This window comes from Lepisma saccharinum, chromosome 15 (assembly GCF_977018435.1).
Source record: "Lepisma saccharinum chromosome 15, izLepSacc3.1, whole genome shotgun sequence".
Lineage (NCBI taxonomy): Eukaryota > Metazoa > Arthropoda > Insecta > Zygentoma > Lepismatidae > Lepisma > Lepisma saccharinum.
The window spans coordinates 65894837-65917128 of record NC_139243.1 but is presented as its reverse complement, the minus strand read 5'-3'; the positions used below and the strand labels follow the sequence as shown (position 1 = coordinate 65917128).

The 22292-nt window shown below is 36.9% G+C and overlaps 1 protein-coding gene across 2 annotated transcripts in view; it reads right to left on the bottom strand.

Moving 5' to 3' along the window:
- LOC145999499 (uncharacterized) overlaps positions 1–20850 on the bottom strand; it is a 90322-nt gene extending 69472 nt beyond the window's left edge. For both annotated transcript variants that reach the window (XM_083136462.1, XM_083136461.1), the window contains exon 1: positions 20770–20850. The gene's annotated coding sequence lies outside the window, so the exon portion shown is untranslated. The remainder of the gene's footprint in view (positions 1–20769) is intronic.
- Positions 20851–22292: the final 1442 nt, after the last annotated feature.

Here is a 22292-nt window from a genome sequence, read left to right as displayed (position 1 = left end):
CCCTGGCCACTTCTATTAGTCAGTGTTGCCAACTCCCATTTGTAGGTTAGCTTCGCCTGTAAAATATCACATGATGAAATATTCTTCAGGTAAGTTGGCAACATTGAACCGCAATTGATGTTACCAGTGTTGTCAACTTCTATTTGTAGGTTAGCTTCGCCTGTAAAATATCACATGGTGAAATATTCTTCAGGTGAGTTGGCAACATTGAACCGCAATTGATGTTACCAGTGTTGTCAACTTCTATTTGTAGGTTAGCTTCGCCTGTAAAATATCACATGGTGAAATATTCTTGAGGTGAGTTGGTAACACTGAACCGTAATTGATGTTGTTAGTGTTGTTAATTCCTATTTGTAGGTTAGCTTCGCCTGTAAAATAACATGTGGTAAAATATTCTTGGGGTGAGTTGGCAACACTGAATCGCAAATAATAGCGCAGAACCCGTGCACCTCCACTGGTCAGTATTGCCAACTCCCATTTGTAGGTTAGCTTCGTCTGTAAAATATCACATGGTGGAATATTCTTGGGGTGAGTTGGCAACACTGAACCGCAATTGATGCTGGTGAACCCGTGCACCTCCACTAATCAGTGTTGGCAACTCCCATTTGTAGGTTAGTTTCGCCTGTGAAATATCACATGGTGAAATATTCTTGGGGTGAGTTGGCAACACTGATCGCCAATTGATGGCGCTCAACTGAGCTGATTACACTAATCAGTGTTGCTAACTCTTATTCGTAGGTTAGCTTCGCTTGTAAAATATCACATGGTGAAATATTCTTGAGGTGAGTTGGCAACACTGATCGCCAATTGATGCTGGTGAACCCGTGCACCTCCACTAATCAGTGTTGCCAACTCCCATTTGTAGGTTAGCTTCGCTTGTAAAATATCACATGGTGAAATATTTTTAAGGTGAGTTGGCAACACTGCGAGAAAAGCCTCAAGCAGTATTGCCAGCTCCTTGCTTGAGGTTAGGTTAGACCCAAAAACAACCTTGGTGATTTTTTTCAAGTGAGGAGTTAGCAACACTGCGAGCGCCACCGAGCTCCAGCTGGCAACACTGCGAGAAAAGCCTCAAGCAAGATTGCCAGCTCCTTGTTTGAGGTTAGGTTAGACCAAAAAAAAAAAAAAACCTTGGTTATTTTTTCGAGTAAGAGGTTGGCAACACTGTGTACCTCACTATACCTCATTTTCGGTTGGTTACCTCATTTTCGGTTGGTGAACTCTCTGACCTGCTCTACTGTAAAGCAAAGCCCTTTTTCTTTACCCCCTACGCAAACGTAAAGCATGCCGGGGAAGGAGGGAGTGGGATATGTTTGCTTCGTACAAAAAAAAATTAGGTTAAGTTAACCTCTCTCCGAGAACTGACCCCAAGCGCCCATTTTCAGCGAGCGCCATTTCAGCGAGTTTAGTGTTTTGTAGAGCGAGTTGGCAACACTGCCAGTGAGGTTAACATACATTATCAAAAGCACATCGTGAAAAGCTACGTTTTGTTCGGGCACACATACACTCACACACACACAAAAAGCTAAAAAAATTATACACCATGAAAAGCTACGACGAGTTGGAAACACTGCTAGTAGGAAACACTGCTAGTGAGGTTAACACACACCGTGAAAGGCTACGCCTCGCCCGGGCACATGTACACACACACACACACACACACACACACACACAAAAAAAAAGCTAAAAATTATACACCGTGAAAGGCTACGATGAGTTGGAAACACTGCTGGTGGGGTTAACATACACCATAAAAGGCTACGCCTCGCCCCGAGTTGGCAACACTGCTTGTGAGGTTAACATACACCGTGAAAAACTTCAAAATATCATATAGTGGAATTTTTGTAGAGTGGGTTGGCAACACCAACAAGCCTCAAATGATGATTCGAGCCTCAAATGATAATTCGAGCCTCGTCAGTGTTGCCAATTTCTATTTGTAGGTTAGCTTAGCCAGTGAAAAATCATATAGTGGAATTTTCTTCGGATAGGTTGGCAAAACCCAAGCCTTAAAAAAGGAACATCCAATAGAGTTGCCAAATGTAAAAAAGGGACAATAGGTCCCCCTCATAAAAAGCTACAGTAAGAGCCCACAGGTCGCCAACACTAGGCCCCCAACAGTGTTGCCAGACATAAAAAATACATGGACCCCTCAGGCCCTTTGATGAAAGTTTACAGTGAAAAACCCAGTAGGTTAACAACACTGTCAAAGGATCTACGGCAGTGTTGCCAGATGTAAACAGGGGGCAATGGGCCCCCCCTCATAAAAAACTACAGTAAGGGCCCACAGTGTTGCCAACTCTGTGCCCTCAAAATATACATCATAAAAGGCTACGACGAGCCTCAAATGATGATTCGAGCCTCAAAAGAGGTTGCAGAACTGTCTTTTTGTGTCTACTAAGATCCCAAAAATTTTAAAAAGATTTTTAAAAACATATTTGTATTTTTAGTTTCTTACCAGAAAATGAGTTAATTTTAGGGAGCCATTTAATGGATTATAGTCCAATATGCTTAAATTTATTGCATGTTGTTTGAGATGGAGGATAATGCCCATGAACACCTCTTGTAAGAAACAGTCTGATTATTATTGCAGAAATAGCAAATGTAGAACAATTTAATATCAATTTACAAAAAATAACTGTATTCTGTATTGTTACTGAAAACACAAATTGAAATAGTTTTTTGCAATAAATCTGAATTAAAATGAACAATTAACACTTGGCTGATATTTTCAAATAAAAATAATTGCCTATTCTTTGCTAGTACAGGGTGGCTACAAACAAGCAAAAATGAAATTCCCTGACTTTTGCAGGTTTTCCAGGACAAAATTTATATTTTTCACTGACAATTACAAACTAAACTAAATCGATGTTTTTGTAAATTGAAATAATAAACTCATACAGATCCAGGTATGGATTTGTTAAGTACCAATATTATCTTCTATGAAATTGACTTAATTTCTCTATTCTCTATCATTTGAATTCAAACTGCAAAATAGTGAATTTGGAAAATTATTACAATTCACAAGGTAGGGAAGGATTACGGAATTTTGTCATGCGCAGTAAGTTTAAAATAAAATACTTGATTATTTTTAAAGTTATGACTAAATGAGATAAGAGTGAAGAGTGAATGATTAAGAAATACAATTTGTAATTTATCAGTCTCCTTATCCATTTTCGGTATTATATGTTGATATTTCCACTGAGGTTTGGAACCCTCTGCTTGCAACAACCATGAGTGCGGATTCATTTTTCGATGCATAAAGCTACTTCTCTCTTCTCCGTAAAGCAAACAACTTAACTTTTGCATATAAATGAAACAATTGAATCGAACAAAATCAAGTGCCATATTTCTTTACATTATCAATGGGATTTCTGCTTCAGTACAGTATATCCAAGTGAAGTACTGTAAAACTGACAACATGCATTAATACCATTAATGCTGACGTAAAGGGTAAGTAGGTATTAGAAATTTAACGCAAGGAATTTATAGAATTGCATTGTATAGGTACCTGATTTAGCTAACCACACATTAAAACAGGAACACACTAATAATAAAAGCTTCTGAAAGTTCATATACGAGGGGCATCCTGAAAAAAGCTCCAATGGTGCCTGTACGCAGCACTAGAGGTCAGAGAGCGACACACACACATGCAGGCAGGAAGAAGTGGCATGTAGCTGTAATCTGGTACAGTTGCAATGCAGCCGTTTTAGGACAGTTCTAGATTAAAGATTGCAGCTCTCCAGTCTCCCAACGACTGCGATGTAGCCTATACATTGGACGCTCAGAATTTGGCACAGAGCCACCAGCAATCGTGTGAGGTGTGCAGATTGGACGTCGTGAGTGATAGTATGGTCAGACGATGGTGCAGACAATTAACGGAAGGCCAATCGAATGTGCACAACCCCACACAGCACAACACAGGCCTTTTGCATCACTTCAGGTGAGAGATCTTGGACCACTCCCTGTACTACAGCCCTGCCCTTGAATGTATCGACTTTCATCTCCTGGTTTAACTGAAGAGGTTTCTGGCAGGGCAAGGATTTGACAGCTACACTGTGATAGAGATAGTCCCAGTCTTTGCTGTCAGACACATATACCATGGGCATACAAAATTTAGTGCCATGCTACGACAAATGCCAGAACAACGGTGGTGATTATGCCGAAAATTAGGTTAGGACTCATTGTTACTAATGGAATAAATTACAACTGATATTCATGTTTTATTTATGCCTAATCGGTAGGGACATTGATATTTTGTTACTTTTTTTTCAAATTGGTGTATTTTTTTTATTTTTTAATATACAGTGTTATTTTTCCCAAAATTCACATTTTCATTTTAGCGCTTTTTCTGGCAAATATCTGAAATTATACCTTCATGGTGTTTTTAAACTACTGTTACATGGCTTACGCCTCTTCGTGAGATTTTGATATCTTGAAAGTTATTTTGGGAAAGTTATTTTCCATACCCCCTTTTTAATTTTAAGGTAAGGATTTTAGATAAAGGAATTTTCCCCGTATATACTGCAGGGTGCATAATGACCATAAGTGACGACGCACCCAAAAATTAAAATCAATCAATCTCACGTGACAGATACCGATATATTATGGCACCAAAAATTGGTATTATCTTTTTTTGACTTCTTAGTGTTACGTTTCCCAAAATTCGCGTTTTTGTTTTAGAACATTTATCTGAGAAATATACCGAAACTTAATACTCCATTGTGCTTTTAAACTATTATTTTAAATTGTAGGTCACATGGTCTACATATTTTCGCGACAGTTTGATATGTTGGAACATATTTTTGAGGAAGTAAAAGTAAAGTGCTCCCCTGCACTTTTCCATGGAGGTGTATAGGGGTGTGGAGTTAGGGCCCCACACTTTCTTGATCATGGTTGAAGGTGGGGGGGGGTGATGTGATCAGCACCATGCTTCTGGCTACCTTTATCCCTCAAAGTTTCCTCAAGGTACCAGCTTCATATGATGCTGAGTGGGCGCCGGAGCAGTTTGAATAGGTGGAAAACATACTGGTTCTCCACCGCAGGGGATCGACCCCGGGTTTCTCGCATAGTTGTCAGATGGCCTAATGACTGAGCTCCATTATTACTCGCTCAACAAATGCCGATGGTGCGCACTTGGCTTGGTAATTCAAAACATATCTTGTGTGACAAATATGAAGATGTGGCTTCTGTGTGACGGTAGATATGCACTCGATCTCCTGTTAGAACCCTGCCACTTTGCTCTGTGATGCAAATGGTTTTGACAGAAATTGAAAAAATCGTGGGAAATACATGATTTAATGTGTCTGTCGGAATTATTCTATGTACGTATAACTCTATAATTTACTCTTGAGTAAAATGTTGGAAAACTTGCATGTTCTGTGTACACAAACATGGCCTAGAAAAATACAAGAAAGTTGGATTTCATGAATTTTTTGTTCTTTTACGACATTTCTTTTAAAAAACGTTAAAAACGCCAACAATTCGCATTTTATGCCAAATTCGCATTATTTCGATATTTCGAATGGCAATTACCATTTTTCACGGTTTTGGCGTTTGCGAAAAATCAATGTGCCTACTAATTGTAAATTACTTTCTGGCCACCCCTCATATAAATCAGTAGATGGAAAGTGAAAATTTAGCAGCGCTGGCAGAGAAAAGTCAATTCTTGTAGAAAGTGATTTGCTTTTATGATTGAATGAATCGAGTAAATATGATATTAAAATATTTACGTATTTATTATTAGTATTTTGTTTCATAATATTGGACATTAACCTTACCCTGTGAGAGATTAATGACCATCTCTCACAAGTTTAAACAGACAGGACAGAGAGTGGCGTTAATTTCATTGCAATACTAGTGTTGCAGTAAATTTGAGTCGTAAGCACTGCTACATTAAATAAGGTGAAGTGAGCCAGAAGAGTAATAACATTCCAGCAGCATATTTGCAGTCTAAAGCTCTTCTTGTTTATGCATTCGAATTTTGTTGGATGTTGCAGTCCATGCAATTTCTGTCACATGTTGTAATGAGATACTTTGTCAGGTGGCGATATTCAACAAAAATCGTATGTATCAATGGAACCTATTTGTTTCCATGTTCCTTCAGTTTGCCCAACAAAATGCCTTACTACGACGTCCGACAACTATCGGACGGCGACACCCTCTCTTATCTGCTCCATCTGTTCACAAGTCCCGTTACTACTCCCATATGGTCAAGAAAAAATGATAATTAAATGCATTTTCCACGTAATATTTAGAGGCTTAACCTTTACTCCCCCAATGATACCATATAGTATCATCAGAGTAAGGTCGTACTGGCCTGATGATACCACCATATGGTATAATGGTGCTGATTACGAAATGAATGTGCCTTTTGGACGTTCATACTCTAATGTTTGGGTGGAAACTCTGACACAGGTCTGGAGCAAGCCTGGAAAATTCATATTGATGACCAACCTCTCCCTTCTCCGCAACATATCCATGCCACATTTCCAAACAGAGTTTCCCATTTTGACTCATTATTCAATTTGTATGGCACCCAGGAACATGAAACATGTTTCAATCCCTTTGGAAATGTCCATTCTTTGAAAAGAATACTAAACTTCGCGCCTTCGTCCCAAATAGCGGGAGAAGAGGGGGCAGACTTTTTCCTTGAAATTCGGGGGTCGCCTGCGACGCCAAGGGTCCCGGGTTTGAATCCCGGTCGGGCTTGGTTGTTTGTGAATGTCCATTCATCAATTTCATCATTTCATCACTCATCCCCATCTTCGCAAATTAGCCAAGAGGCACAAAACGCGAAGTAAAATAAACTAAATCAAATCAAATCAAAATCAAATTGGGGGTCGCGCCCCCCAAACCCCCCTTCCTCAGTTCGGCATTCTGAATTGTACACGGTTGCATGCTATGATGTTTTAGCTGAAAAACAAAACTTATCCGAAGTAGATTGCTCCCATAGTGCCAGAGTTATAACAATTTTCTGAGCAATATGCAAATTACCTATTTTTAGTAAAAAACAGTGTTTCACATTTTGGCTTATGGCACCCAAGAACATGAAACATGTTTCATTCTCTTTGGAAACGTCCATTCTTTGAAGAGAATACTAAGGTTTGCGCCTTATCCCCAAAATAGCGGGAGAAGAGGGGGCAAACTTCAGATTTTTATGGGTTTTTTTATTGAAATTCGGGGGTCGGGTTCCCTCAAACCCCCTTCCTCGGTCAGGCGTCCTGATTTGTACACGGTTGCATGCTCTGATGTTTTATCTGAAAAACAAAACTTATCTGAAGTAGATTGTTCCCATAGTGCCCGAGTTATAATAATTTTCCTCCAAAAATGCAAGTTACATATTTTTCGTAAAAAAAAAATCACATTTTGGCTTATTATTCTAGTTGTATGGCACCCAAGAACATGAAACATGTTTCATTCTCTTGAGAAATGTCCATTCTTTGAAAAGAATACTAAAGTTCGCGCCTTATTCCCAAAATAATGGGAGAAAGGGGGGCAAATTTCAAATTTTTGTTTTTTCTATTGAAATTCTGGGACCGCGCCCCCCAAACCCCCTTCCTTTGTCTGGCGTTCTGAATTGTACACGGCTTCATGCTATGATGTGTTAGCTGATTGGATTGGATTGAGTTGGTGTTTTAAGTCCACTTTACGCACAGTAAGGCTAATCGGGACTGGACCTACAGTTTAAAGTGGGATCCGAACCACTATGTGCCTCCACCGGGTATCGAACCCGGGACCCCTTGATTACAAGGCGAGGACGCTACCACTGCGCCATCGAGGAGGCTGTAATATTTTATCTGAAAAACAAAACTTATCCGAAGTAGATTGCTCCCATAGTGCCCGAGTTGTAACAATTTTCCTCCAAAAATGCAAATTACCTATTTTTCGTAAAAAATAATAATCACATTTTGGCTTATTATTCTAGTTGTATGGCACCCAAGAACATGAAATATGTTTCATTCTCTTGAGAAATGTCCATTCTTTGAAAAGAATACTAAAGTTCGCGCCTTCTCCCCAAAATAGTGGGAGAAGAGGGGCAAACTTCAGATTTTTTTTCTATTGAAATTCGGGGGTTGCGCCCCCCAACCCCCTTCCTCGGTTTGGCGTTCTGAATTGTACACGGTTGCATGCGCTGATGTTTTAGGTGCAAAACAAAACTTATCCGAAGTAGATTGCTCCCATAGTGCCCGAGTTATAACAATTTTCTGTTCCCGTGCAGAGTTCCATAACGATATCTTTAAATAAAAAAAAATAAAAAAGTCAATGAGGACGAAATTCCCTGACATTTCCCTGACTTTTTTTGACACGTCAAATTCCCTGACTTTTCCCGGTTTTCCAGGTCTGTCGCCACCCTGTAGTAGTGACATTAACTTGAGGAGCTTCTGTATACTTTCGCTGATACAATTACAGCATGCTGAAAGCAAGCAATGTATCCTGGATTTAATTCATAGTCGGCAAGAAAAAGTTTTCACATGGCAAAATCATCAAATGTCTTGCCCTAATCATTAACAAAATCTACAACACTAGCTAACGTCTATTTCCGCAAACAGTAGCTAATATTATATAAGAGTTATATAATATTAGCTACTGTTTGCGGAAATAGACGTTGGCGAGTGTTGTAGAGTTGTTACAATATGTGGAGAATTGGGGGTTGGGTGGGTATTATTTCATATCCGCTACTAGTTGCCGAAACGCAGTGTTGCCACTGTGCATTGAGAAAATGTACAGAAAGACAAAGAACTAGTCATTAGCAAAGTATAAATTTTTATGGAAAAAAGCAAGGTGAATCCGGTTTCTATTTAAATATGGGATTCAAGACAGAACTTGACAACACCACCAAGGTACTTTCAATTTAATATCAATTTTGTGATTTGTAAAAAAGTAAGTTTCTATGACTTGAGGGAAAGGTATGAAATCTTGCTCTGCCACCTGAGAAAAAATCCTGCAGGCACCCTTGGTAGAAGGCAAGGATTCTATTGTGATCATACTGCTTTGAATTCACAGTACCAAAGAAGATTTATGCACATAATTTCCTTGCCAGAGCAATTGCTTTTGCACAAATTTTGGAAATCTTAACTATATGTAAGCTAGATAATAATAGTACTGTTATATATCTATTCACTTATCGTCTTTTTAGTTATTAACGTAATAATACCAATACAGTTTTAATTTATTTATTATCTTAATTGACATTATTTAAATTTAATATAATTATTTTAATTTAAACATTATTACAGTAAACCTTTGTTAACACGAATCCTAAGGGACCGAAAAATCAAGAGTTCGTGTTAAAAAAATTTCGGGGACTCAAATTTTATTGTTGTAATACAGTTCTTTCTACACATTACCTAACCATATACAATACATATTATGTATGTCATCATAGTAAACACTACTACAGTAATTAACTTTTTTTTAAAAAAAGTACTCAGATCATTTTCTGGTGAAAAATTCCTGCATATTGCACTGTCGCAGATGGGAACGCAAATGCCTGGTAACTTCACGGTCAACTGTACTCATAGCTTCCGTAAAACTAGCAGTCAATTCGTACTGGCTACGTTTTAAAGAATAGAAAAGCACATCTGAACACACAACTGAATTTGTTGGTTAAATACATATAAGCTCATTGTTGATGTGATGATCGCGATAGTTGAGCAATTGCACCCAAGTTTTAATCTTAATGTTACTCGTACTGGCTATGTTTTAAAGAATAGAAAAAAACATTTGAACACATTATTGATCTGAATCTGTTGGTTACAATACTGTCTAAGTTGATTGTTGACAAGATAATAGAGATTGTTGAGCAATTTCTTACATACCTAGCAGAGGAACGACAGAGGAACATCAAAAAAAGTTATGAAAAGCTTTGAAAGTTCATGTTAAATGAGATCTAATGATGCAACGGACTAAGAAAACAGTTCGTAATTCGTGGTAACCGAAATTCACGTTAACCGATAAAACTTTCTATAAGATATAATACATCCCTGCCGGGACCAACATTTTGTTCATGTTAACCGAGTGTTCGTCTTAAGCGATTTTGTGTTCATGAGGGTTTACTGTATTATGATTTCTGAGATACTTGGTTCGGACCCCCCACCCCCTCCCCAAATATATTTCTAGACCTATTGTTTACAAGGTTTCTAAATATCGGACTAGACACAATTCCCTTATTTCAGTAAATAACAATGGTGGTGCAATCCTAAAAAAATTTAAATAATGATGTGCTGGGAAATAACTAAAAATATTGGCTGTGGTGCTGTATCTGGTCATCACTGTGCTCAGCATTAAGCAACAGGGCTCCAATTATGAGACGCCACCGGTTCGAATCTCCTGGGGGAAGCCTAACAACTTTTCTCCTGAGATTTTGGCCTGTGCATGGGACTGGTGGCCACCCACCATCGTGAGGAAATTTCGAAGAGACGAATGGGTAGCATAATCCGGTCATGAAAACCTACGACTAGGTATTGGTCATGCTGACCACACAAAACCCCGTAAGTGATTGGATGATCTCCCACCTCAACAGGTGGGAATGAGGCCAGGAGTCGGAAGGTAGGCCCTGCCCCTCACAGGCTGTTGCACCACAGGATATCTATATTTATTTTATATAATTTGTTTATCGTGATTATCTTTGCATTATTCAGGTTTAAATTTGAGATCAAGTCAGGAACGAGACTTTCTTTTTTTTTTTAATGCAGATGGGGCACCAAGATACAATTTTACAACTTGATGTGAGACCATGAATGAGAGCAACCTCCTTGCACATGAAAGAAGACAAGATTACCAAGTCTCACCTCATTGCAATATTGATACCATGTCTGTTCTTGCATTTAAAGTATGAAATGACACTTGCTTCATGAATAACTTTCTATCTGAAAATCTAACAGAAATACAAATTGTACTTGTTACAAATGTGATTATTATTGTTATGAGGGGTGGACAAAATCAGCCCTGACAACAGAAATACTTGAGGCTAGCCTGGTCTCGACTGGCCTCCTGGGTAAGATTCTGGTGTGCCCTTTAATCATGGTACCCTGACTGCATTAGAGCACCTAGAATATTCATAACTACACATTCCTGCTTGATTTACTTCTCACACATGTAAAATTTTATATACCCCTTGCATCCATTAATTTGCTCTTGATTAATAAAAAAATTACATTGTAAACATATCAAAGTTGTATGCTTAAGTCATAGATGTCAGCCCATGATCATCAATTGCTTACAAAATTTGCATTTATGAATATTTTGACATTAATTTGAATGTAAAAGTCTCTAGGAAAATGCAGTGCATTATAAACTTGATAGTAATAGCAATTCACAGTTTAAATTTAACACCTCTAAAAATCAACTTGTTCTCCACAGATTAAAAAGACAAGTGCTGAGGGAGTAGGGATACCAGACGTCCGGTTTTTCCCTGGACATGTCCTACATTTTACCTTATGTCCAGCATCCGGGAGGAATTTGAAAAATATCATAAACGTCCTATATTTTGAGCATCACATAATATTAATTAGGAAAATATGTAACAAAAAAAAAAATCATGCAAGTAACAAGTCAATTACTGCACATCCAAACTCAATACTGATATTTATTTTGATTCAGTCATTCATCAGTTGTTGTATGTATATCTTGGTGTAGCTTGAAAAAGTTTTTGGAAACCAGGGTGAAACGTTGCAGATAAAATAAAATAAAAATCACGAAAAATAACTGTTAGATTATTTTGCATCTACAAAAAGTGGTTATATGTGAACCTTTAAGACGAACATAGATATTCAGTCATTGCCCAAAAAGAAAAATGTTTGTCCTGCTTGAAAACAAATGGGAAAACGGAAGCAAGTAATGAACAAACTTTTGGGATCTCTTACTACTGATGTCACTGTTTAATGCCTGAGTGGAATTTTTTGCCTTAGCGTTTATACTGATTCAATATTTTAATTGTAAAGCAGGGATATAGAGAACAGAGTTATTCAGGGTGTTTGAAAGTCAAGAAAAAGCAAAGAAATCAAGAAGTAGCTCAAGAAGTCAATAAAAAGGCAAGAAATTATTCTTGTGGTCAAGAATTTTTGCTACCACAATGACTGATTGGTAGATTTCACTTTTCTGCCCCTTTGGCTAATTGCGAAGATGAGGATGAATGGTGTTAAGATAAGATGGATGAAGGGACAGTCGCAAACATATAGGGACAACAGACACAAGCCCCACATAAGATTATACTGGCTGTGAGTCCAGATGACAGAGCCTTGATAGTCTGCCAAATGCAGTCCAGGATGCATTAATAGATAAAGCAGGTTTAATTCTCTTCTTAAATACAGCTTCAGTTTTCAACTTAACTGGGCCTTTGGTAGGGATTTTTCATTAAATAAATATTTATATTCTAAATTACTAATTTCCAACTTTATCTAAGTCGGGGTTTATTAAATAAAAGTCAAGGAAAACGAAAAAAAGGCCAAGAAGAGTCCAGAGAATTCTGGATTTGTTATTTTCTTAGAAACCCTGTAATTGAACTAAAAACTACTCAAAATGAAACTCTGGAACCATTTCAAATTATGGTAATTGGTGAATATTTATTTGCCATTACAATTCATAATGCAAATGTATATTTTTCATAAAGTTTGTAAAATGTTGGTACTGGTCCCTATAATTTCAAAGAGTTTGACTGCCCACTCTAACATAAATATATTTTGACTAAACCTGATTTTTTTTTAGAAAAATAGGCTGCTCTGAGAAGTACCACTTGAATCATGTAGTAAGAGTTGCATTGTTTAGTATGATTGCAAGTTTTGAAATTTTGCATTTAAAAATCCATTAACAATTCATTCTTTTAAACTGAAAAGTGTCATTTTTAAATTGCTTTCTAACGTGTTCTATAGAAATACGTATTATTTATTGAGAATGTTTTATGTCCTACATTTTGGGACAGCATGCCCTTAGCTATCTGGTAACCCTATCAGAGAGTAACTCTTCAGTCAGCTGATTAGTCACATATTGTACTGCACCAATTAATTGAAGAGTAGGAGAGGCTACAATTTGCTTCATTCTCTTTCAAGGAAATTGCCTTGTAATCAAGGCTTCTGGGATCGATCCCTAGTAGGACACATTGCACAGTGAATTGGATCCCACTTTCGACTGTAGGCCCAGCCTCAATTACCTTAACGGAGTATAAAGTGGACGTAAAACAAACATGTTTCAAGAGAATTGGAAGGTACCTAACCTGGGTTTGTCCAGAGTCAATGGGTATAATCACAAAATGAAGTATGTTATATGGTTCTTCCTTTCATGGTTCTATTTCTAGCTGGAATTAGTTTATGCCAGAGAAGCCTATAATGCCATACCCTTGCCAATTTAGCATTTATTGGCACAGGAGGGAGATATGGTATTCAAAACAACATAACAATTTCTGCATTATTGATGCACCCAATTCCATCCTGGAATCTAATGGTCGTCCCCATTAATTTGTATCCTGAATCAATTTGAAACTCAGATGATATTTAATCTCACAGCACAATGGGCAGATCAAGGAAACTACAGGCAAAAGTCCCTCTCCCCCTCACGATCCAATATAATCACCAAATACAGAGTAAATGGTAATCACACCCTTTTTACATAAAATATAGCGACCACATGGTAGTCGTCCAAAAATGAACAATGCATCTCCTTTGGACATAATGCATGCAGTGCAGGTGTGAGGACCACTTCGCTCCTCGCCAGTGAAAAAATATATAAACTAGGTAAATAAGCATGCTTGTGGTGCAAATATCAATTTTTGTCTTTGTGTGCATAAAAAATTAAATTGCAGTCTGAAAATATTTCTGCTTCCACACTTATTTTCTTCATGGATCTTTCTCACTGCATAATTTGTCTTAGAATGGAATACTTTATTAGTCATTAGACAACATGATTGCAAAGACTTCATCATAATAAGAATATAAATGTTAATATAAAACATTACAAAAGAAAAGAAAATTAAAAATACAGATTAAAATATTACACATTCAACAATACGAAGTTTGCAAATTAAACTACATGTTTTATTACAGCGAATGCAATTGAAAAATAGTACTCTATTTTGATTACAATACAAGCCATGTACAAAAACCCATTCTACAGCTCTGTGATGCATTATGAGTAGACATTTACATTTTACAGGCCCAGACAGAAGTGTTCTTCAAATTCCATGACACTATATATATACACAATATCGTACTAATATATTATTAATGTGTTTAGCAAACTGCTTATTTTCCAAATTAAGTATAGAAGCTGGTAGCGAATTGAATAATCTCATTCCATTATGTTTAAAATTTTGCTGAGTCTTGCATAGTCTAGCATATGGCATTTCTATATTCAGATTGTGCCTTGTATTATAGTCATGTACGTTAGATCGCAACCTAAAACTGGGGAGGTTTTCCTTATGTATTAAACTATGATAAATATTTATAGACGGCACTGTCATAATACGGTATTCCTTAAAGAATTCCCTACATGACTCCATATCCTGTACTCCTTTTTTGCCATTTAAAGACTTCCTTTGCACCTGCAGAGTTCCCCCATAGTAAATTACCATACAGTAAGTGTGAATGGAAAAAAGCATAGTTTACAGAGATCATCATTTCCTCACTTACAGACCTTTTTAATTTCCGCAATACATATAAGACACGGGCAAGTTTCTTACATAGTTCCTGGCTGTGAACTGACCAGTTTAATTTTGTATCTAAATATATGCCAAGCAATTTTACATAATCCTGATTATTTAAGGTGGACGGTGGGTTATTTAAGTAGAAAAAGTGAGTTTCTGTTTTTGTCGTATTTAACACCAAGCTATTTGTTTTAAACCATATAGAGGAAGCATTTAACATTTCTTTATTTTTGATACTAAGGTTAAGAATACTATGATCATTTGTAATAAATGTAGTGTCATCAGGATAAATAGCTGTTTTATATGGTAGGCAATTAGGTAGGTCATTCATATAAACTAAAAACAAAAATAGACCTAATACTGATCCTTGGGGGACACCAGACAAAACGTCTAGCTCATCAGATTTCTTAAATCACATTTTATTATCTGTCGCCGATTAGTGAGATAAGACTTAAGAAGGGATAGTTCGGTACCCTTTATTCCATAACTGTAGTTTTTTTTTTTAAATAAGATTTCATGCACAACTGTATCAAAGGCCTTACTTAAATCTATCAAAGTAGTACATGTATATGAGCCAGACTCGAAACCATTAATTATCTCATTTACAACCTTCTCTACCACATTAATAGTAGATAGCCCCGATCTGAATACAAAGTGGGCTACATTAATAAGTGAATTCTGTTCAAAATAAGGGGCCAATTGCTTTTTTACACAGAACTATAATTTTAGAAAACACTGGAACAAGGGACATAGGCCGGTAGTTACCAGGGTTATCTCTATCACGCTTTTTGTGGATAGAGACTGTTATAGATATTTTTAGATTATTTGGAAAAATACCATCATTTAATGTCCTGTTAATAAGATCTGTAATTGGAAGAGCTATTGTGTCAATTTATAACCGATTATTTTGAGGACTGATTATTCCTTCCGAGAAGAAGGAGGATAGAGAGATTAACACCCCTCAGGGAAAATGAACTGTCCTTACTGTGCATTGTGTAAAGGGACAAAGAAAAACGCGGTGAAGTTTGTCGAGCAGTGTTTGTAGAGCCATTGAGTGAAAGGCCACGTTACTTCACGCGTAGGCTGCAGAACTTTACTTGCAGCAGTTGGCGTCGAGATCTCTGGGTATGGAGAATTCGCGAATTTGATTGTGCTAACGGCAGCAAGTTGCAGTTAGTTATTCGTGGACTGTTTTTGTAGATGTCGTCTGCCTAGTGGACAGTTAACAGTGACCTGTGTTCCGGACATTTGAACGTTCGCATGATTGGGAAAAGGGCATGTGGAATTTTATTTAAATACAGACTGTTTTTCTCGTGGCAACTTTTATAGTGCGAGAAGTGAAAAGAAGACAGACGTCGAAGATCTTCGAGGGAAAGAAGAAGCGGCGGAAAGAAGACATCAAGCACCTTCTGCCAATAGTGTTCCCCCCCCAGTGTCGAGAGCTCTCGAGATGATTACTTTTATATCAGAAGTGTTGATTACAGTAAAAGAGAAAGCGCAGCGCTGAGTAAATTTCGTAAGTAGGTCGACCATATTCTTTTAATTGAGGTTAAAGTGTTTATTTTCTGTTTATTAATCCACGTTACTAATCTAAGATTAATCTAAGGCAACTGGAGGTAATTTTTGTATTAGTTTTAACTATGTAAAACAAAGCCCTCCAGCTTTCCAGGGCAAATTAAAAATTTATTAACCGCTAGTTTATTTTAGAAGTTTGTAATAAAAAAACCGTAAAGAATCCTTGGGTTTTCTTAAGCAGTTTTAAAGTGTAAATTAGAAATGTAAAACCAAAAATATGTTCTAGCGTAAACGAAACTGTAACACAAAAAGTCCAAAAACAAGTTTTATCGTTATAAATTATATACTGTATAATAAAGGTCGATAGACCAAAAAAATCTTCACTATAGGAGATTTTCATTTTTGGCACAAAAATTAAAATTTCAGTAAAACTATCAAAGTAGGAATCCAATTTCTTCAAATTTACAGGAGAAAGTTCTTACGGAATTGAGTGTGTGTGTAATTTCGGAAGTTCGAGAAGTGTTTTCTCGCATTTTTCAATGTATTTGGCCGCTAATTCATGTATTTTTCTATAATAATGTCCGTCCAATGCACGAAAGCTGTTGCTTGCATTTCCATCCATGTACTTGAACCAGATGTTGTGAGCATCTAATGACGTAATCCTCAGTAAGAGTTTCCAAACACAGTTTTTTTCACTATATTGCCCAACCTAAAGCAACCGAACCTTACCGGAATGGTGCATGGGGCTATCGTGAATGGTTTTTGGGGCTATTCGTGGATGGTTATGATCCAGAATGGTTTTTGGGGCTAGTCAAGATTTGCCTGCCATTTTGCATGTTCAGGAAGCGAGAAAAGAACGAACAATAATTACTCGATATGTCGACAATAGATACTAATTTCGTTAAAAAAAAGCAAAATCCCTTTTTAAATAATCTGGTAACTGTTTCATACATCGGAGACACATTTGTTCAATTTTACACAAGAAACTACTTACGGAAATGAGTTTCTCCAAAGTTTTCAACGTTTGTCGAGGTATTTTCTTTCATCGTGGAATATATTTGACCGGGAATTATTTATTTTTCAAGAGAAATATCTCACCGACGCACACAATTGCCATTGCTTTCATTTTCTTCCCTACGACAACCAGATGCTGCGTACGTTTGATGACGTAAGCCCCTGTGTTTCAACCCCTCCTTTATTTTTTTACTATGCTTGCCTAACATAACCAAACCTAACCTAATCGAAAATGGTTTGTGGGGCTATCAGTCAGCTACCGTGCATAATAGTTCGTGGGGCTATCCGTGAATGGTTCATGGGGCTATCCGTCAGCTACCCATGTATAATGTATAATTTCCACCGGTGACTAAGACGATAGTAGGTACTTTTCAGTGAAGAAGGTTGAAACGCTGCATACCCAGAACTTGAGTCAAGATGTGCCTGCCATATTGTGTGTTCCGGAAGCGAAGAAAGGAATAATAAAAAAAGCCCTCAGAATGTGAAAAATTGCATTTGTTTTCGTGCAAAATACATAATGGCACCTTGAACTATGTTCCGCAATACTCAATTGGTAAGTTCGAACCATGCAAAACACAAAATATGCAATTTTAATGTGTCTCCGATCCATGAAACTGGTACCAACAATCTTTCCCAATGCAGATTAAGTAAGTATGAATGTAAACAATTACAGAATAAACGAGTTACAGAGGATTCCCGGCGGTAACGATCAGATATACCGGAAACACATTTCTTGAAATTTACAGGAGAAAAGACGAGAAAGTACTTACGGAATTTAGTTCTTGTGGACTCTCTGACGCTGGGAAAAGTATTTTTTCGAATTGTGCAAGTTATAGCTCGTGCCACCATTACCGTCTACTACGTGAATCAAACGTTCCGTGCGTTCGATTACGTAACCCCCTGTCAGTGTAGGAACCACGACGCGGTAGTTATACAAGATGACGTGTGAGCGGGATTTTTTTTTTTTTCAATTTAATTTTCTATGTTTGCCTAACCTAACCTTCCGTGAATGGTTTGTGGATTAGAAACAATCATTATTCTGTTAATAAGTGTTAGTGTAACAACCACGCGGTAGTTTTACAAGATGACGTGTGAGCGGTTTTTTTTTCCTCCAATTCAATTTTCTGTTTGCCTAACCTAACTGAACATAACCTAACCTTCTGTGAATGGTTTGTGGATCAATTTTCGCTTAAAAACCTTTTGTGAATAGTTTGTGTGGCATTTATCGGTTCATAAGTTTGGAAACAAGGTAACACTTTACTATACCAGAGATGGATTTCTTCAAATTTACAGGAGAAAGTACGGTAAAAATTTACTATTCTTCGGACACCTCTAATTTTTTCGTTTCGTCAATTTTTGACATTCGTACTTACGTATCTGCTTCGCGGAACATTCCAAATATATATATTCCTGATACTACCACGACACCAAATTTGCCAACCTAACCACGTGCCAATGGTTCGTGGGGCTAGCGTCAATGGTTCGTGGGGCTAGCGCCAATGGTTTGTGGGGCTAGCACCAATGGTTCGTGGGGATAGCGCCAATGGTTCGTGGGGACAGCGCCAATGGTTCGTGGGGCTAGTGCCAATGGTTTGTGGGGCTAGTGCTAATGGTTCGCAATTATTTCCAATTTCTAGATCATGATACTAACACGACACCAAATTTTAACTATGTTTCCTAACCTAACAGAACTAACCTATCCAAGCGCCAATGGTTCGTGGGGCTAGCTATTCTCCATCGGAGAATTAATTTTCAACAAACAACATGAATTTCAACTATGAAACATTCCCACATCACACAAAACACCTTCCCGATGTTCGACAATGCTACAGGAACTTATTACGGTAAGTAGTTTCTTCTGTAAAAATAAATAAATGTGTCCGAAGGATAGTAAACTAGTACCGAAAGTACTTACGCAAATCAGTTTCTGTAGCATTGTTGATGTTTGGGAATGTAGTTTTGATCCATTTTAATGCGAATGCAAGTGGTTTTCTACGAAAATCTATTTCCAACGCGCTATTGCTGCTGCTACAAGTCGATGTTGTCCATATGTGCTAAATTGAATGAAAGGAGTGCTAATGGAACCTAACCTAACAGGCCTAACCTAGTAAGCATACCTCGTCCCCATGATGGTTTGTGGGGCTATCCTGAATTTTTGGGCTAACGTTAATGGTTTTTGGGGCTGACCATGGATGGTTTGTGGGAAATAAGGAACAACTGTAAGTACTCGTCAATGTAAGAAATAGATATTATTTTCGTTAGAAATTCAATATTTCACCTAAAGAAATGTTCCGCAATGCAGAATAGTACGTTAGCAATGTAAAAAATTGGGAAATAAATCATTGATAGGTGTCTCCGGTATTCTAAAGTAGTACCGGAAATACTGCATATCAGCTGACGACACAACATATCAGCTGACGATAGACAATGAGAGTCAAAATTTTGCCGCCAATTAGCAATGACCAATAAATACTTATAATGTTAAAAATAAAGCTTTTTTCATTGACAAAAAAAGTAATCCCTAGTTGAAAAATGTTCCAAAATGCATATGAGGTAAGTAGGAATGAAATTTATTTCAAAATAAACGAGTTAAATGTGTTTCCGGTAAGTTAAATGTGTTTCCGGTATATCTAACTGGTACCTTCGTGGCTTTGATAGTTTTAATTGTTTTATGATTAAATTGTGGGAAACTTTGCCTACCAAGATAGCCAGCCATTAAGGTCATTGTTGACATTGTCTTTATAGTTCACAGAAATTTTGTTTAAATGTTCTTGATTGTTTATAAAGAAACTGTTAAACTCATCGGGTGTCATATTTGCCAACTTTGTTTCATCCCTTATCTTAATTCCCTTTTTAATTATTGACCAGGCAGCTTTGCATTTATTACTTGCCTTAGTTATGTACTTCTCATTAGCTTTTAGCTTAGCTAATTTTATTTCCTTTGTATTTTTTTTAATCTCACTATAGTTCAATTTAGCAGTTTGATCGCCATTTTTGGCATTTTCATGTAGTTTGAGCATAATAGCTCTAAGGTTCGCTAATTTAGGAGTGAACCATGTTAGATGTGTTCTCATTTTCTTCTTACCAGTGCTGATATTTCTATATTAGACAGCACTCATAAATCCGGATGAAGCAATTTTTTATAAGCATCCTCTAGTCTGATCGTTTTTCTTTCTTTTGTGTACCATTTATTATTCATAATTCTTGTAGGTATGTTCAAATATTTCTATTAATTTAATATTATTTTCTTAGAAGTATGAATTTCATATTGGACAGCACAGTTTCCTAGCATATGGCAATGACCTATTTCAGCATCAGTGCGAATAGCATTTTGACTTAAATTTGTACATTTTGTAGAAAAACGTAGACCTTTTAATATGTTCATCTGGTTATCTAAACTGAACATAAATTCCAGATAAAAATCTTGAAACTATACATTATTTGGTAGAATTGTGGATGCTACAGTAAATACATCTCTCTCTTGATTGTGAAACTCAAAGGAAAAGAACTAACATTCCAGTCTTCAACAAAAGACCTTTTACATATTCTACATATGTGTTGCGTACTCTGCAATTTCAAGTACAGCGAAGAATATTGTCCCTTACCTTCCCACTGAGTAGAAAAAAATAATATTGAATTATCCGTTTTCACTTATTGCCTGATCTTTCCGAAAACCGAAACACTTCTTCTGTTTGCTTCTTCGCTCCGTGGTGTGCGCGTCACAGGGGGTGCTCGTTCGGCGCAGATCGTATGCGCAGTTGTCCGTGGATGCATTACGTCATCGTCGAAACGCTCGGCACGGAAAAGGCTGGTTCCATATGCAAATATTGAGATATTTGATAACGAATATCTTCTAAAATATAGTAGCCATGGACGTCCGCAGGATTTTTTCCAGGGAGGGGCAAGAATGGTATTTTTTCCGGGGGGGGGGGCAAACAAGGTAAATTTTCCCCAATAATAGTGTTGTTCCCTCAAAACAAATTGCTTAAATTTGAATTTATCATATTTATGCAATAATTAAGACATATAATTGTGGCTGAAATGAAATTATATGTGACAAATATATAATTTTTGGTTGACTTTCATTTTCCAGGGGGACCACGGCCTGCCCTTGCCCCCCTTCCGGACGCCCATGATAGTAGCAGGGGAAAAGTTACAACTTTTACTGTTAAGATTCATCCTTTCTAATCAATTTATCACAAAGTTGATTCAAATGTGTAAAATGGTTTTCAAGAAATCGTGTTACGAAGGAAGCCCTGTTTTGTTCTCTCCAGGCTTCCAATGTAAGGGAGTTTTAACTTAAGCGCGTTGGATTTCTTTTTGCTGCATGTTTTGAAATAAGATTATTTTGTTCTTGTCAACTGAAGTCATGCCTAAATGCTATGGAAAGATGTGAAAACTATTATCAGAAAACTAACGGAAGAAATCTAAAATATCACAGCTTGATTGATATAAAAAATGCGGGATTGCCCGTTTTTGTGAAAAAGGCATTGTGCGAGATCTAAAAGCAGAACTTTTTTAAATTGTATGCAAATGGAATAGAATAGAATAGAATACTTTATTAGTCATTAGACAAGGTGATTGCAATAGACTTCGTCATAATAAGTATATAAATATTAATATAAAAAAATACAAAAGAAAAGAAAATTAAAAATACATATTAAAATATTACACATTCAACAATACAATTTGCAAATTAAACTACATGTTTTATTACTGCGAAAGCAATTGGAAAATAGTACTCTATTTTCGTTACAATACAAGTCATGTACAAAAACCCATTTTACAGCTCTGTGATGCATTATGAGTAGACATTTACATTTTACAGGCCCTGACGGAAGTGTTCTTCAAATTCCGTGACACTATATATACAATATCGTACTAATATATTATTAATGTGTTTAACAAACTGCTTGTTTAATAAATTACGTATAGAAGCTGGTAGCAAATTGAATAATCTCATTCCATTATGTTTAAAATTTTTTTGAGTCTTGCATAGTCTAGCGTATGGCATTTCTATATTCAGATTGTGCCTTGTATTATAGTCATGTACGCTAGATCGCAACCTAAAACTGGGGAGGTTTTCCTTTATGTACATTAAACTATGATAAATATTTATAGACAGCAC